Raw genomic sequence first — 19,432 nt, forward strand, 5'->3', positions numbered from 1 at the left:
TACCGCACGCACTGGCCGAGAGCTGAAGATAAGCGAGCGTTGGGCGTCATTTTACTCCTGTGTTTATGAAAACTTGTGATAAAGCTAGCCCAGCTATGCGCTACTAGACGAAACATCACGTGTTTGTCTCCTGGGTTTGCTTCTCTCGGCTAAATCCCGCCTCACAGTCAGCTGGTTAGTTCACGCGGGTACTATTTATTTTCTTTATTTGATATTTTCAATACTTTCTTATCAACGTACCACCAGTAAAAAATATGTGTTTATTTGTACTTTCAATGCGGAATCTAACCATATATTTAAAAAATTTTTTTTTCGTGGCCAAAGGCGTCTTAATGAAGAAAAATCTAAATTTCTCCATTTCCATAAAAAAAAAGTAAGAAAAACTGTTTACATGTCAATATAAACTTTAACTTTTCAGCATCAAAATACACCATGATTTTGATCATTGGGTGAAAGGGTTTCGGAGCCACAACAGTTTAAAGTTGCTAATTTTATGAAAATGCGATAAATTAAAATATTTTAATTTAAACACTATGAAGTTCTGATGCCTCAAACTTCGCACAAAGCATTGTATCATAGTTGTCTACGGACAGAAAAAGTTTAATTGTATTTAAAAATAGCAAGGTCAATTTTCTCTATATTTCGGTCGATTTGAGATGGAATAGCCCATACTTATGACTCACTCTGTATTACCTTTTTTTGCCTTATGAATGCTACATCCTCTCAAAATATTATACATCTTTTTCGCACTCTTTTTAACAGTAGTGAACCCTTGCTAACGAAAAGAGTTGCAAGGTACCAGTCTGAAGCAAGTTTGCGACTTGGAATGGGTGTCATTTAAAAAAAAAAAAACCCGTGCTTCTCGACTTCCCTTGTGAAACCACAACTGTAACAAGCCTTATCATCTCTTCTTTTCTCTGAATTCCGATGTCGTTACGTAATCTCATAGATGCATGTATGGCAGTGGCGGCCGTCCTGCACACAAATTGCATCACATTCGCGGAATTTGTTCAGAGTTCGATAACGCCTGTCGTCTATCTCGAAATTGAATGCATGAGTGGCGCTATCGCGGTGGTAGTTCCGTTCCGTTCCACTCCAGCATTCATGGCCTGGGTAAATACACGTAAAGCGAATTGAATAACTTTGGCTACGTGGGCGGAGGGCGGAAGCCTTCAGCGTTGCTGATTAGGGATGTTCTGCACTTGTAAGGACTGACTTCATGCACATATTGATCGAGAGTATCGTTTTATTAGCAGCATTTTCTTATTTACTAACAGAAGTATTGCGATGCAACAAAAAGTCAGCTTTGAGATTTTGGCGAAAATAGACGTTGTCTGCATCCCTAGCGAGAACGTGGTTTTCGGGGTGCCATTTGTTTATGAGTAGAGCCCGGATTTTTAGACATGTAGCTATGCATAGACATTTCGCTAGCCCGCGCTACGAGCGTGCTAAACTAGCCCCGGCTATTGACTGATTACTTGTACAGGATTCATATCATATCATATCGCTAACGCTGGTTTATGAATACGAAAAGCGCTAGTTCCCTGATCATCCACCGGAAGCCCGCGCTAAGAATGTCTATGAATATGGCCCTAAACAGTTAAAATAGACAGGCAAAAAAGGGAGTAAAAACGTAAAAAAAAGGCACAATAATCTTTGAAGAAGGTATTATAAATTTTAAAAAGGCATAATATATTTTAGCAATAAATTTAAATTATATCAACATAACTCATATATTTACTTCCTAGGTGACACATGTTGAGTTATAAAATACTTTTTTTTTTTTTTTTTTTCGTGATTAACTGTCTTTTCACAAACCTTACATAACAAAACTGTTCCATCGGTTGAAAACACATGGGCACCAAATTCACTAACGTAAACTCATGCGGTTTGCTTTTCAGTGGTTTACTAAATTTAGGCATTCTAGCTAACCGATCTTATGTCTCCTGTCATCCGACACTCACTCAAATTTCTTTGTCATACAATAATAAACACGTATAGCACAAAATTGTAACAGTAAGATTTGAAAATATGAAAGCATGTTCTGGCCTTAAAACGATGCGCTATTGAAAATGGTCTATTTTGGCTAATTTTATCACTTTTTTTATTTTCGCGCTAAAAAATGTACTGTTATATGAGGAATATTTTCGTGAAAACTTTATCGCGATATCTTAATCATAAGTATACCTTTATATATTCAATTTGTATTCACATAAATATAAAAACCAAAAGATCAGACAACATATACTTGACACTTCCTAAATGTACTACAACTGTAGCATATAATCACAGTAGCAACTTCGGTCCAAGGCTTTATAACATGATAATAGATAAATTCCCAAACATACAATTTGCTAATGCTACTTATTTAAAAAAAATCTATTAAAAATTGCTGTTAACAGAAAAAATTTAAAGTTCAATTATTGTGATATGTGCTTTTTCTTCTTCTTTTTTTCTTTTATTACTTTTTACTCTGTTATTCAATAAAATGTCTTAACATTAACTTATGTGGAATGCCCCACTGAGCACGAGTATGTAATTTACTCTTTCTTATATTAAATAAAAATCAATATGTATCTTAGTTCTGGCAATAAAGTATTATTATTATTATCATTATTATTATTATTATTATTATTATTATTATTATTATTATTATTATTATTATTATTATTATTATATAATTTGGTAGAAGTTGTGTTAATGCACGAGGTATGTAACCAAAACTTTAATTTAATTTTCTCAAGAGAGAAATTTACTACGTCTTCAACGACAAGTATTCATTTTATTTCTCGGTGGTTAAAGCTAGTGTGATGAAACTTGGCATACTTATTCATTAATATCTCCGTTGTGAAATGGAGCATTTGAGTGGCTATATTCAGCAAAGTTTTATTGTTAGAGAGTTATACGTAAAGCAGTATTATTTTTTTTATCAATAATAATTGAAGAATTTTTTTTTTTATACAAATTAACAAATTAGAGTAGAGCATTACTAATGCTCCTTTGCACAATATGTAGTGTTCTAAAAGATATATATTTAAAAAGACGTTTATGGGAAAAGATTGAAATTCACAGTGTGTGGTTATGATATTGAGATGCACATTCAGTAAAAATTTCAACATTCTAGCTAAAAAATTGTGGATATTAGAAATATCTGTAGCGCATCGCCTTAATTGCATTCTACTGTACATATCGTTAATAATGAAAAACCTTGTTTCCCTTATATTTTTCCTGTCGCTAGTTAGGCCTTACAGCGCCGGTCCCAAGCCCGGATAAAGGAGGAGGGTGAATGGCCCTGTGAGTTGCAACAATGTCGAGTAGGTGTAACCATTAAATGGCAGGAAATGCCCGTGTTGTTGGCTTAGCTGACTACATAACCAGCAAATCCTATCTCGTAAGAGGGTGGGTGAAGGCGGGTTCCCTGCGCCTTAAAACAGGGACCTCCCGGCTAAGGTATGGTAACCCTGACAGAAGAGTCTCTGGCTCTCCAGGTTGGAGGTTTGGTCGTGGGGCTAACGTCCCCACACCAATAAAATCTATATTGTTGAGAAACTTAAACGACGGCCTCGGAATGATGGATATAATAGACGACGACTAACATGGTAAAGGACAGAGTAAGATGGAAGGCTGTTGTTAAGGAGGCCAAAACCCACCCCGGGTTGTAGCGCTAACTGATGATGATAATGATGATGATGCTAGTTAGGCCTATTACATATTTATTACCTGGTGGTCGTTCGGGGAACTTTTGTACAAACATGTTTCATGCGATTTTGTTTTATTTCAATTCATTTATTTATTTATTTATTTATTTTATATTGATTGATTGATTCATTCATTCATTTAATTATTTCTGCCCATAACACGACACTTTGCGAAAAGCACGTTTAGTATTAAGTTATTTATTAGTGATAACCATGTTTTAGCTTTGGAAACTGCAGACGCTTACTGATCACTTTATATTTCCATGCCTGGATGAAGGCAGACAGGTCGTTGGCCCCTTTTCCCATTTGAGGTTGGGAACTGTTGCGTTACAAGTTATACAAAGCCCGTAATTGAATTTCAGGTTTTAATTCGTTTACCACAAAAATGTCACGCTATATGAATTACTGTTGACGACAAAAAGGGTTTTGTTACATTGGGAATAATGTGTCTGCGTCGTTTTCTATATGAATTGCCTGCCGGACTTGTTTCATAATATTAAATTAACAGTTCAGCCGCAGTACTTCGTCGTTAAACTAATTCCATGGAATGACTGTTAATACCCGATCATCCAAATTGATATGTAGCACTGTCTGTTCCATGGAAATAAAAGGTTTAAGTTCAGCATGCTCTATCCTTTCACAGGTGTAACAGTTCTGCTTATCGTCACCACTGTCAACAGCTTTGCCATCATTAGAGTCGTGCACAACCGGTTCGATGATATTTTTCAGACATATTTTTTGCTTGGCCTGTAGTTGAGCTATACCGACAACTCTGTGCTTCTTGTGTTTGTGGGACAGCCGTGATGGCAGCAATCATTTTAACCTCTTCGCTTACTATATATTTTACCAGTTTTGTGAAAAAAGTGTCATTTTTTTATTTTCGTAAAGAGGTCATTTAATATTGCAGAATCACTGTACATCACTAATATTCTAAATTATCTAAAAAATCACTATGAAATAGATATACATTCATACCTGTATTATTATCCCGAGTTATCTCGTGCACCTTGATTTCAGCTCTGGTAGTTGCCCCACTTTGACTTTCTCCTGAACTATTTACCAACGTATGTTTTTTTTTTTTATGGATTAATTTATGAGGTACAATACCAGTGCTGTTATCAAGGCGTTAAATGTTGCTTGTCGTGTGATAGACTCGAAAGCAGGGTATTACGCACAGTAGCACATTGCATTCCGGACAGTAGTATTTGCTCTCCTAATATGAGAGCGTTTTGGGAAGAATGGTGTAGCAGTCATTGATATTTGTACCAGTTCTTCAGGTTTGTGAATAATGTTCTGCAATATCATTATGCCCAAAAGTAGAATAAAGTTGCCTATTTCCGTGATAACCCTAATCCTGTGATACTTTTTAAAATTGCATGTCAGTCAAAGCTTTGCCGTTCGACCATAGCGCCAGACATCTTCCTCGAAACAGTGCATCTTTCGCCTACTTTTGAGACATTGGTGAACTTCCTAGCAAGATATCCAATCCCGTGACATTCAGTGAAAAAACGTATCACGGAATTAGGCAATTTTACCCTACACGTATTTCAGAGTCTGTAGTAGGCCGCCACGAATTATTTTCAGCATTCTGTGAACACTTATTAGCATGCCGAATCGTCTCCTCGAATATAATGTTGATGAGGTCATTATTAAAGAATAATTTAAAAAAATTGAGAATTATCGTTATCAGAAACAATGTTAAAATTTAAGGGAATGGGGACCCCGGAGGTGCAGAAGAAATGGTGCCAGATGTCTTCTATTCAAACCACTGTCGAAAAGACGTGACATCAACTGATTTGAATTTGTTTGTTGGTCTATAACTTCGTCTTCTGATACCGATGTTTCATTTCCTAATCTTCTACAGGGATATTTTCCTGATCAAAAGTTTCGGAATCACTAACTTGATCCATCTTTACACAAAACAGCACAAAAAACACCAAACACAAACATAAACCGCCATAACTAACTAGCATCTACTCACTACTGTGTGTGAATGCTATATGAGCATAGAATTCCACTCGCAAGGAAGAAGTACAAAAAACACCACCAGATATAGCAATATCACTAACTTCTATAGCCATGTAGTGAGGAAAAAGTTAATGAAAGAATGGAAACGTATATATTCGGGATATGATCCTTAGCAGCGAAAATGGGACTCAAACGAGTTAACTCGGGTTAATAAATTTTGACACAAATTAGCAACCCGAGTTAACTCGAGCTAATCAGGGAAGTGGTTAAGACCTTTCCATTAGCAATACTTCGCTGCTTACGTTTGCACTCTTTGCACAGGTGTGAAAAACATATGTAGGCCTATAAGTTATGGTTTTTGAAAATAAATATCTGTAATTGGTCATATTTTCTTCATTTTTCACACAGTATATAACATTCTGGCACTGGCTTGTTATACAAGAAGTGGAGGTTTTTGCATGCATCACCATGACAATGAGTTCGTTCTTGTTGTTCTGATGATCGTATTATCATAGGTACTTTTCGATAACTTGGCCCGCAAGGTCGCCAGATATTAACCCAGTAGATTGTGGGGTTATCTGAAGGAAAGAGTGTTCTTGACCAAACTTACGACAATTCGTAAGTTGAAGGACTCCATCGCACACAGTGTGATAGATATTCGAGAACGCGAACTCTGCCGCTGTATCGGCAATGAAGAGAGTCTGTTACTTGCACAGGAACAAATTGGACTCATATTATCTGCCATTAAGTTATAACCAGGCTTCGGTCTTGGGCATAGAAACGCATGAAGTTCAGAACGCACGGAAGATAGTGTTGTGTTGGTCGAGTGGAGTGTGGGATGGAGCGCGCCGTTACTTTCTGTCTTAACATGTAAACAGTCCGTTACAGTACGGCACAAAATATATTTCACCCTGTACAGATGCAGTATATACTGTACATTCCTAGTGTAGATAATAAATGTCTACCATTAAAGTATTAACGTAATTTGTAACCTTCAATCAGGTGTCTCTACGCCGAAGCCTGTTACACGTACCGCAGCCAAGCAGCAATACCCACAACGGTTATGCACATTACAAACCCACCTGTGCTGTTGCAGTCACCCTTCCACACGGGCCATGACGTCATTTATACTCCGTGTACTCTAAACCTCATACTGGTTACTCTGCGTCCCTAAGCCGAAACCTGGTTATAACTAGACATCGGGAGTTAAGGCACTAAAAAAATGGTATTTTAGGCGCCTAAAAAGGCTCTAAAAACAACAAAATAGGGCAATAAAGGGCATTAAAATTATATTGAATCATCCATAATTCATGAAGTAAACATCCATGAGACCGTAAGCAACTTAACAAAATACAATGGAATAGTAGTTTCTCTGTTCTATAGACTTGTTTCACTTGTACTTATTCATGCACAACTTCACGTCCATAATTTGAGTTACAATAAACAACAAGCAACTTTACAAGATTAAGCACAAACTTCTGTCACGTTTATTGGACAAAATCAGTGTGACGATGATTAATGTAACAATAATGAGACGTCGGTAGAGCTGCGAAGTCCTACCAGCAAGCACAGTCTTCCACCGGGATTCGAAACCGGGTTATCAGCGTGGACATCCAACGCATTATGTATTCAACTAATAACTGATGTTTGTTGTTTAGTTAACTGTACGAAGACAAGTTTGAACCTCACAAGTGTCAGCAATAAGGCTTCACTCATGAGGCAACTAAGACAGGAATTAATGGAGTAGGTCAGTGCTGGAGTCAGGTAGCAGTGCCGGGTAAGGACAAGGTCGATTCCGGAGTAAGCGAAACAACACTGCATTGCAACAGGGTGTCCCATATCTATGGATACTATAAGAACTGCAATTTCCTTAGTTTCAAACGCAGAAATAAATGCAGTATTGTTGAATGAGTAGTCATATAAAGAAAGAGGCAAAAAAGGTACATATAAAAGCAAGAAAAGGGCAAAAAAGTACACATTAAAGTAAAAAAAGGCGTAAACGGCAAAAAAAAAGGCAAAATCAAACTTCATCAGAATGCTACATTTCTCATGATTCGTGCACATTTAGTAAAAGCCTTTAAACATGAACATTCAAATAAAATAGGCATTTTTCTAAACATCCGATGTCAATTTATAACAGTGGATTGTGATAAGAAATCCTATTTCTTGTGTATTATGTCAACGCCAGAATTTTTAAGATTGTGTAGAATTAAAGTTACCTCTTTTGAAACACCCTATACGTAAACTAAAGATGCTCAGTTTTCATTGTCAATAACTCGATGACCTATGGTAAGCATCGTTGTATATAATTAGTGGAGCCCGGATGTTTAGGCATTTATTTTGGTTAAAATAGACAGGCATATAGGCACTAAAAATAGTAGAAATAGGCAGTGAAATAAGCATTTATTATTCATGGAAACTGACAAAGAATAGTCAAATACATAATAAACAGACAGGCATATAGGCACTAAAATAGTAGAAATAGGCAGTGAAATAAGCATTTATTATTCATGGAAACTGACAAAGAATAGACAAATACATAATAAACTATCCCATATAGTACTCACTTTCCTTTGTTATATGTCACAACAAGATGCTTTTTTAAGTTGTCAACTGTCATAGTGAGCCGCCTGTCAGAGAGAAAAAGATTTTTCTACTTCTGCTGAAGTGATTGGAGCAAACTTAAAACAACTTATTTCAGAAGGACTGTCTCTACTTTCTTTCAGAGATCGGGAAAAACTGACTGTGTGTTATGCAAATCTAGTCTTTCAGGTGAAGCTCCCTGTAAAGCAGATTTGAATAATTTCAAGGGAAAAATTGTTCCGGGGCCGGGTATCGATCCCGGGATCTCTGGTTGAACGTACCAGCGCTCTACCACTGAGCTACCCGGGAACTCCACCCGACACCGTCTCAACTTTTCCCTTTATATCCACACAACTCGCGTGGGCTGACGAAGCGCCAGAGACCCACAACGAGTGCACACAATCTCTGTGTGACTTGGAATTGTGGTTTTCTGTTAACGTACACAGTAACGTATATATTATGCAAATCTAGTCTTTCAGGTGAAGCTCCCTGTAAAGCAGATTTGAATAATTTCAAGGGAAAAATTGTTCCGGGGCCGGGTATCGATCCCGGGACCTCTGGTTGAACGTACCAGCGCTCTACCACTGACTGTGTGTTGTCTGAAAGAGAGGGGTATGAGAAGGGATTAGAGACTTCAAAGTACGCGTGACTTGTGCGTGCAAGCGACAACAGTAACGGGACCTGGAGACTTGCTTTTAATACTTCCCTCATCCCCTTTGTTTCGCACTGAGCACTGAGGGTTATACTGTTCAAACATCTTTGTTAAGTGACATAAAAGATAGAATCGGTAGGGGAGAAAAGTTTACGACTTCTTGGAAACATATGTATTCCTGGAGAATAAGATTCAGCAAATATTTGTGTGAGGTGAATATATATTTTTAATTTGTACAAACGTTCTTTTTTATTTTTCGATATAATTTATGTGCGGTTTATTTTAAATGCATTAAAAAATATATATAATGTACAATAACGACGTAAAAAGGCTAAAAAAAAAGGCATTTAACCTTAAAATACGCAACGGGAGCAAAAATAGGCAAAAAAATTGGGCCTATCGTCCCAAATGTGTGGAAACGTGTTTATCTGTAATAGGTCTTTCATACATGCACTCAGTTTAAAAAAGGCATTTTGCCTAACATCCGGGCTCTAATAAATAATTAGCTTTCGTCTGAACTGTATCTTGGAAATAGGTAGTGTTAGAAGCCTGTCATCTATTATCTGTGCATTTCGAACTGACTGATCAAGGTCGCGTACAAAAGTACAAACCACGCACGAATCACTGAACTCAAAACTGTGAACTGAAGCTCTGGTATTTCCGGCTGTTCCATCTGACTTTAGTTGAGGAGAATGGTCCAGGATTGAGGTAAGCACACGTGGTAAATACAGTTCATTGCTTGACCTTGAGTCGCCACTTCGAAATGCACAAGTAATTCTTATTGCCAGCGCTTGGTTTGTACAGGACAATTGATAGGCGTGAACTTTGAAACTTTACAAAACTGTTAATGCGTTCCTCGTTTTGTAGAGAATTTATTATTTCTAAATATAAATGTGTGGAGGCGATAGCAGACGAAGGCGTGTACTTTGTGTGTTATGTTCGAGCCATTGTTCTAGCCTTTTAACCGCAGGTTCATTGTATTTGTAATGTAGTACAGATTTACACAACGTCAAACACATGTCCAATACGCATAGAGTAAGTAGCCGAGAGCCACGCTGTTAAAATTCAAAACGCAAAGAAGGATGATAAAGGTAAATGTGTTTCCTATACCGGGTGATTCAAAAGATTGTGCTCAAACTGATGGAGCTTACAGAGGAATCAGACTCAGTCGCTGTTATTGTAAGTTAAATATCATATACGCTAAGATAAAATACTGTTTTCACGCAGAAGATGAGACGTATGAACTAAGTCGTGTATTATAGTACAAAGTTTTACAGTAAACTACTTTTATTAGTCGACTATTTAATGAAGCTATATCAACTACTAGGTTATTAACCGTCAATGAAATTGGTAGTAGCGAGATGGTATTTGACGAGATAAGGCCGAGGATTCGCCATAAATTATCTGACATTCGCCTTACTGTTGGAAGAAACCTCGGAAAAAAATCCAACCAGATAATCAGCGCAATCGGGATCGAACCCACTTTCAAGCGCAGCTCCCGGTGAGCAGGCCAAAGCGCTATCGCCTGAGCTAGACCGGTGGATTTTTACGGTAGTAAGACAAGATTAGTAATGATATGTTTTGTGTAAAAGATTAGGAAAAAACCGAAAACCCCCAGATTTTGTCTCTATATCTGAAGAACATTGTCATATCTCGAGTTGTTTACAAAAAGGTTAGTAATTTTAATTTCAATTTTAATTTAAAGTAAGGTTAGTAATCTTAATTAGGATTTAAAGCTTATTTCATAAGTACCTTAAAATTCATTTACTGTGGAATATGATGGTAAAAATCAGTGAGTGGATGTCGGTATAAAAATGCCTGGTTACAATTTAATTGAGCTTTCTCTCAAAACGTTATAATTATAATTGAAGAGCTTTCTCTCAAAACGCGTTAAGTCCATTTTCAGTAATTTCACAGGAAGGACAAAAAATTGTGAATGCTATTTCGATTTATGCTGGATGTTCCTTGATGGCTTCTTATTGTTGTACAAAAATATATGTTTTCAACATAGTAAAAATAATAAAATAAATCCTGAGTTGAATTCTACGTTTTTAAATATAACCATTTTTAAAGAAATAAATTAATACAAATTCTGTGTGATGCTTTTTATTGACCAAAATCCTAGGAACAGCACAAAACCATGTTTGTAGTAATTTTATATAGCTTAATTCATATGGAGTTTTCATAATCGTTCTCCATGTCTTGGCTGGCAGCGGTTTTCATACTCATGTGTTTCCTGAGCAAATGCACATGCACGAAGGACTAAGTTTCCTGAAGAAATGTGAAGGTGCAAAAGATTTGTTTCCTACACAAATGCGGAAAGGACTTGTTGTTTGGATGTAAATTTGGCTGTGAACTTAATTTGTTTTGCATGAAATCGTCATTTCTGCCTCGATATTTACTTCACGAAAGTGAGTTTCAAGGGAAAACATACAGCAGATATCTGACGATTGCAAAGAATGCTAGGAATACAGCAAAACATTTTTGTGGACTTAATTCGTTTTGGGAGAAGTGCTTCAATTTGTATCTGGGATAATCTTTACAACGAAAATATGTCAACACCGCTTGACATTACAAGTACTGATGTGCGCAAAAAATGTATATGCAACACTAAGCTTGCCCTTAGGGTATTAATACAACGATTTTACTTTACTTAAACCGTACAGTGTATAAATTAATTGACATGTCATACTTTTGTGTTTATTAAAAATGCCTTTTGTGTGTGATCCTGAAAACGAAAATTGTTGTTTTCGTGTATTTGATTTCTTACATGTTCTTTGATTAACATCATAACGAGTGCACCTCAGCACATGACGTGTGGACTTCAGTCCTACGTTCATAGACATCTATGACGTAGTGCAGAGGGCGGCCACTAGAGGGAACCCAAGAGTTGAAACTTAAACTGAGACGATTCTGTCCGGCACCGGGTTGGGTATCCGGTGTGGCTTAGTGGATAAAGCATCAGCACATAGAGCTGAAAACCCGGGTTCAAATCCCGGTGCCGGACAGAATTTTTCTCCGTTCCATTACTCTTTCATCGTATTACAGTTTTAGTTTCAGCTCCACTGCATGTGAATACGTGTCTTGTTCCAAGTGCGTTTATTTTATTATGTAGTGATGGAGCGTTTCCCTCGAAAAGTATCATTATTTTATTCGTAAACATAATGTTGCGGGTTTAATTCGCTTCGAATTTTTCTCTTGTTACGCTCTTCATTTTCACAGGCGATGTCCCCCATCTGTTCATAATCTATGAAGAGGCAGTACTTCCATCGTCTAGCACCTCTCGCCTCCCCGGCGTGCCTACATACACGTCAAACAGACAGTAACGCCACCACTGTTTTTCGGTAATCGTTTCTTGCGCAAGCTATACCTACAGAGTAAAGTCACTGACAACTTAATAAACACACTGAATTGTTGCGAAGTCGTGAAACTTACACCGAAAACATTTAATTCCGCGACAGTTATTATCTGATTACGTGTGTTCCTTAGATCCTGTGTTGTCTCAGGAGTATCCTTGACCAGAGAGTAGCGCTAATTGTGAACTCTGACGTCATGGGGTGGTAACAAAACGTGTCAGAGGACCAGATCCTTGAGGAAGATAAATACAATGCTGTAATTATCACAGCGTGAACTGCCTTGTGTACTTGTCTCTTAATTGGTACGGGCAGAGGGTTTCAGTTTACACGCGGCTTAATCACGTAGCCATGAAGCCGAGTGGATGCGGTCGCGGCTTCAATTCCGTCAACGGCATTAATGTTTGATCATGGTTATGTCTGAAATGGATCTCAGGCGAGATGTTCTTGCGTTTACGCTAGAATAAATGAATCTCCGGTGGTAATTTTAAATAGGAAGAATGATATTGAGGTGGGCAGAACTTAAGAAGTGAGAAACCATACAGATTTATTATTAGTATAGATTTATTTACTTACTTATTATGACTTACAGCAAAGTACACAGGCTAGATGCCCATCAAAGCACCTGCTGAACATATATGTAAAGGAACAAGTATTTAACTTATACTCGTAATAATTAATGATAATATTTTCATGAGCGGCAGTTATAAAGAAAGAATATTCATATTTAGGGTAGACCAGGATAAATGTAAACACTTTTCACTGATTTCAAATATATTTCAACATTACACAACCGTCAGTAACGTTAAGCATGAGAAAGAAAGATAATGTTATTTTTAGATCTTTCTTTTCCCTGAAAATTGGTTTAAAATAATAAGGTTGACTTTTTTTAATCTTTTAATTGCTATAGGGACATCATTTTATTTTTATTAACATTTTTAATATTAACTTGCTTATACCTCTGGATCAACGCCGTTTGCTATCCCCTTCCACGACTGGAGTTCGATGATACTGACGTAATATACAAACAAATCACTTTACTAGGTATAGGAGGGAAGAAAAGTAGTTCATCCATTTATGTAAACTAGGAAATATTGCGCTTTTGAGTTTAATCATTTTCATTAGGTTTTTGTTTAATCAAAATACAGTACAGTATTAACAATGAGTGTTTTTACTCACGAACTGAGCTGTCCATGTGGACGTATTCATTATGCAGTGTATATTATGCTGTCTACGACACATTAGCATACAATATAGAGAATGAAGTTAAATTGAAAAATAATCATAATATAGATATTAAACACATTTCCATACAGGCTTCAGTTCTTTTGTGCATATTATCGCATTATAGACTATTGTACTTAATTCCAATTACCAGTTCTTCGTACTGGTAACTCATTTTGAAATAATTCTGTATCTACTCTATAAAAGAGTACCTTACGTACTGTAAATTCAATCTTCACTTCTACCCGATCCGAAAAGATAAAATTACTCAGACATACTATCTACCGTCCGTCCAAGTGGTTATGTCGTAGGGTCGTAGAAAGGAGGGAAATCACGTGACTGTTAATTACTTAACGAGGCCCTTTTATTTAAGTTATTTTAAACAGTTGTATAATATTACGTAGACGTCCAATTCCTAACACAAATTAATGTTCTCAGAAAGAGCTAAGACAGCCCAGCCACTAGCTGGCGAATAAAAGCTGGTTGGGGAAACCGGGATACGACGCAGGCAAACGGACGACAGTACCTGTGCGAAAATGATTCAATATTGAAAGCTCTTTCGTCACTGGAAAATGCGAACATATTTTTGGAACGTACTGTGGCTACTATGACTGTATATGCGGTCTTGGATCTGTGTGGAAAACGGTTGAAGGGGTGGGAGTGAAGTACATTAAAAAACTCAGGTACAATAAAAATTGAAGTAAAAATAAAATGATGTCCCTGTAGTTTACATTTACCTCACATTGTAAACACCAATTTTCGCACGGGCTATAAGACACTGAACATTTTTTGTTCTGTTTCAGAACTCCAATTTTGGTCACTGGTATATTTCGTCCCTTTAACCTATGATATATGACGATATAGGAACTCAGTACCTCTCCTGAGCTTCACGATAACTGTAGTTACTATTTTTCACATCTGTGACAACCCTCTCTAAATCCTCTACAGTGTAGTTGGGTGGGGGTCTCTTTGATTACTGAAAAGTACGAAATGTAACCATAGTAAAACATGTTTACAATTACCCCAAGCAATTAAAACTATGGGGTAAATGTAAACACGTAATAATTTAATGAACTGAAGTTATGCGAGACCTCAAAACCATTGTTGTAAATGTTAACTACTATACATTATACATCTTGATTACACAACTTTTAACACTGTATCACTTCGGAATATGCATGATAAGAACTTTCTTGTGTTAAATATTAACGTACCTTGTTAACATGTTTCGACCTATTTTCGGTCATCTTCGGAACTGGTCGTTGTTGGTCTTGGCGCCTCTTGTTTCCTGTGTGGGTGCTTTCGTAGTGTAGAGTAGATATCAACACAGACATGGAAATACTGCACATCCAACCAAAAAGCCAGAAACTCAACACACTAGAACAATATGAAATATACAGACACACGGAAACACACGCAACGATATTCTCAACACACAACTCAATTTCAAAACACATACACTCTTTGACTCTACACTACGAACGCACCCACACAGGAAACAAGAGGCGCCAAGACCAACAACGACCAGTTCCGAAGATGACCGAAAATAGGTCGAAACATGTTAACAAGGTACGTTAATATTTAGCACAAGCAAGTTATCATACATATTCCGAAGTACTATACATTACTTATAAAAACAACACATTCTTAAAAAATAGCACTGTACGTTTACTTACAATGCCAGAAATGAAGATGAAGCAAAATTCTTTCTCAACCTTTTTTTTTTTTATAGACTCTTACAAAATATTCGTTCACAAATAAGCAGTTACTCCTATTTGGCACCAAACTGCTTTGTAGGTTAGCCAACATGTTAATTTAAATATTCTCCGAATTAAAATTTTTATATTGACAGTTTTGTATTTCTCACAGCATTTATTTACAATTACCCCGTTTACAATTACCCTGGTCTACCCTATATTTATCATCATCGTACGGCTTTCAGGTAGGTAGTGGTTTCCCTCACATTTCTGCATATGGTCCACCACTACACTTGATTAGATTCAATCATTCATAAAGAAAGAATATGTAACTCTTTGCTTTGTTACCAATAGAAATGAAAGAAAATTAACACATAAGAGAGAGATGGAGAGATGTGGGCTATAGTGAATCAGTATAGACACAAATTACAGAAATTTAATAATTCGATAATGAATGGAGGACGTTAATGCTAGTCCACAGCTATAAGTAATTACGAAATGTTGTAGATAATAAAGCACACAAATCACGGTGAAAGATTAAAGTTTCGTGCGAACGATGTCAGTTTATGCATTTATGCACAGAAATAAGAGAAGCTGTGAAGTAGTTGCTAAGGAAAAGTTGTGAGCAGTAATTTAAGCAGTGGTTAATTGGTTTGGAAGTGTTCTCAAACAAGTTTTAGCTGCACTTTGTGTGATGTGAGGGGGGGGGGTGGTAAAGGAAGGGTGGGCACTGGCTCGCCAGAGCCTCCTGCTGGCAAAACTTCTGGAATGAATAAAAGATAAAGTAATACAAGAAAATGGAAGAAAAAAAAAAAGAGTTAAAGGTATGAATGCATTAGTGTTTGTAATCTATATTATGTTATTCATGGCAAAGGTAGTCTAATTTGAAATTTTCAGAGCTTTTTTTAGAAATATAACTTGGCTCAAGAAACGTAAATGTTGATCTAGCCTATTATATCAAACTTACCTACTTACAAATGGCTTTTAAGGAACCCGCAGGTTCATTGCCGCCCCCACATAAGACCGCCATCGTTCCCTATCCTGTGCAAGATTAATCCAATCTCTATCATCATATCCCACCTCCCTCAAATCCATTTTGATATTGTTCTCCCATCTACATCTCGGCCTCCCCAAAGGTTTTTTCCCTGCGGTCTCCCAACTAACGCTATATGCTTATTCCTTTGCTGTGGTCGTGCCAGAGAATCAGTCCCATTCCAAGGCTTATTGTATGGATTCGTAACAAGCTGTTTTTTACGGTGATGGGTTGTTAGCCCTTCGCCCAACCCCCAAGCTGGAGGACCACCACTTATCGGCTATCCACGACTGCTTATTCAATATATTCGCAGCTACCCTCCATATCTGGAGGCCGTCTCTATCCGCAAAAGTCCACACCTGTGGAGTAACGGCTAGCGCGTCTGGCCGCGAAACCAGATGGCCCGGGTTCGATTCCCGGTCGGTGAAAGTTACCTGGTTGAGGTTTTTTCCGGGGTTTTCCCTCAACCCAAAATGAGCAAATGCTGGGCAACTTTCGGTGCTGGACCCCGAACTCATTTCACCGGCATTATTACCTTCATTTCATTCAGACGCTAAATAACCAAAGAAGTTGATAAAGCGTCGTAAAATAATCTACTAAAATAAAAAATAAATCTATCCGCAACCTGAGGACGCGCCATGCCGTGGTGATAGGGATCCACAATTCATTGATTATATCCAACACTAATAAAATAGCCTGTTGCTATAGTGATATGTAATATGACTAGTGGCCTGTAGCGGGAAACGATGCTTGTTTTTTTATTATTATTTTACGACGGATTTTCAACTACTATGGTTATATAGCGTTTTAATGAGATGAAGACGACAATGCCAGCGAAATGAGTCCAGGGTCCAGTGGCGAAAGTTACCCAGCATTTGCTCTTAATGGGCTGAGGGGAAAACCCCGGAAAAATCTCAACCAGGTAACTTGTCCCAACCAGGATTTGAACCCGGGCCACCTGGCAGACATGCTAACCGTTACTTCACAGTTGTGGACCTGCTGCTTGTTAATTTTTGACAAATAATAATAATAATAATAATAATAATAATAATAATAATAATAATGAATAACATATTGCATCACACTGTAGCTTCTGCGAGTCGTTATAGTTGGGCCGTTTAATTATTAGGCAGCGGCATTCCTTTTAAGATTTGTAGGCCTTTATTGCATGCACCGATAATAAAATGAAAATGCGACGTTCTCACGTCTTGTTTGTTGCTGCTATATATTAATATAACATGGATATGGGCTAGGCTTAATTGCTCAAAGCATGAGTTAATTTGAAGATTATTTATATTATTTATTTTAAATTAATTATTTAAAGAAATAATTAAATAGAATAAATGAATAATAAAATAAAGTAATATAAGTAAAAATTATGTAATTTTATTTTAAATGTAAATAATTAATTAAAATAGGCATGCTTACTTTTTAATATCTATTCATCATCCGTGTCACTTTCTCTTAAATCCACAATGAAACGTTCCCCATCTCCTGTTGTGTCTTGTATCCAGTACCGTTCTCCGACCTTGATTGTGTGGTCAACACAGGACGACCAGAGGTTAGAATTTATGTTTTCAACTCCTTCTCTTAAATGCTCACACACACTAGCACTGAGGGTTGGGGTTGTATTGTTTTTCCTCACATGGGACTTAAGGCGAGCCCATACTAGCTCTATCGGGTTAAGAACACAATGATAAGGGGGGAGACGAAGAACTTCATGTCCATAAGAGGTAGCTAATTCGTCCACTATGTATGTTTTATTAATATTGGCTTTCCTAATTGTTTGCATCATGGCTGCTTTAATAGGAATGGGATGAGGCCCTGGAATTCTGTGATATTGCATAAAATTTATGATGTCTTTTACAGATGATCTAAGAGTGGGAAATTTGATAGCTTGCCTGGAGTGATAACTCGCATTATCCATAACAATAACACATTTTTTGTCTCTTGGTAAATTTTGGAGTAATCTAGTTTTGAACCAATTTTCGAAAACTTCACCTGTCATTTCATCGTGACTATCCGCTTTAGAATCTTGTATGTTTCTTGCAGATAAATAAAGACAATTGGGAACCCATCCCTCTCTTCCCCCAGCATGAAGCACCATGATACGCTTCCCTCTTGAAGATGGAGATTTCAAAATACAATTGCATGTGCCATCATCCCATCCTTTCCGAACAACATCGTGCGTATCGTACCATGTTTCATCAAGAAATACAATTTGGGATCCTTCAGACCGCACTTTATTTAAGCGTTGCAAATAATTATAACGCCATGCCACAATTCTTGCGGATTCCATAATAGCTTGTTTCCTTTTCAGGATACGAAAACGAAACCCAAGTTTTTTAACCAATTCTCTTAAGGTTGTTTCTCCATAAGGAAAACCGGAAAGTTTGACTTTTTGTAATAATTCTTTTATTGTTAAAGATTGGCCCTTATTGTAAGAACTATATATTTCACGGCGAATGTAATCACACGTAAAACCATCTACTTTATTAAATTTTGTGACTTTGTGTCCACGCTTTTTAGGTGTCTTAGGTCCCTTTTTTACAATTTCACTTACAGTATTTCTATTTAATTTAAGAATTTTAGATGTCTCCGAAATTTTTCCTTGACCTAAATTGTTTTTCAGAACATACGTGTGAGCATTGCACACAAACGTTTGACACTGCTTACATAATTTTGGTCTAGCTTTTGAATTTGAATTGTTATTTAACTCTGATATATTATTATTATTATCATTATTATTATTATTATTATTATTATTATTATTACTACCATTACCATCGTCGTTTTTGACGTTCATGGGTATCGGTTCCGACACTTCACTCGCTTCCCACGGCCTCCACATTTTTATTATACACTGAACTGTAATATAATTAATTTTCACTATGAACTAGAACAAGACACACTGCTAAAATTTGCAACTCTGGTTTATACACTCCGCGTGGAGTATTGGAGCGGCCTTCAAAAGACTTGACGACGACAATGGACAGCGCGACATAATTAAAATTATTGAAACTACAAAGCTTCCGTCCTCTTTGACACCGCTAGCCTACTAATTGAACGTGGCTACTATACTAGGAAGCAGATGTATTATACAGAGGAAAAGCTGCTGGTTGATTCTAATGAGCCGTTCTCTGGAATAAGAACTTAACCATAAAATCTTAAATTTGAGATACACAGCATCAAACATTTTTAGATCTAGTAGGCAGATTGCACAG

At 36.9% G+C, this 19,432-nt stretch overlaps 1 protein-coding gene across 4 annotated transcripts in view; it reads left to right on the forward strand.

The window, feature by feature from the left end:
• Positions 1-19,432, forward strand: part of capt (adenylyl cyclase-associated protein 1) — a 317,169-nt gene that overhangs the window by 73,382 nt on the left and 224,355 nt on the right. The window lies entirely within an intron of this gene.

Source organism: Periplaneta americana, chromosome 2 (genome assembly GCF_040183065.1).
Source record: "Periplaneta americana isolate PAMFEO1 chromosome 2, P.americana_PAMFEO1_priV1, whole genome shotgun sequence".
In the NCBI taxonomy this organism is placed as follows: domain Eukaryota; kingdom Metazoa; phylum Arthropoda; class Insecta; order Blattodea; family Blattidae; genus Periplaneta; species Periplaneta americana.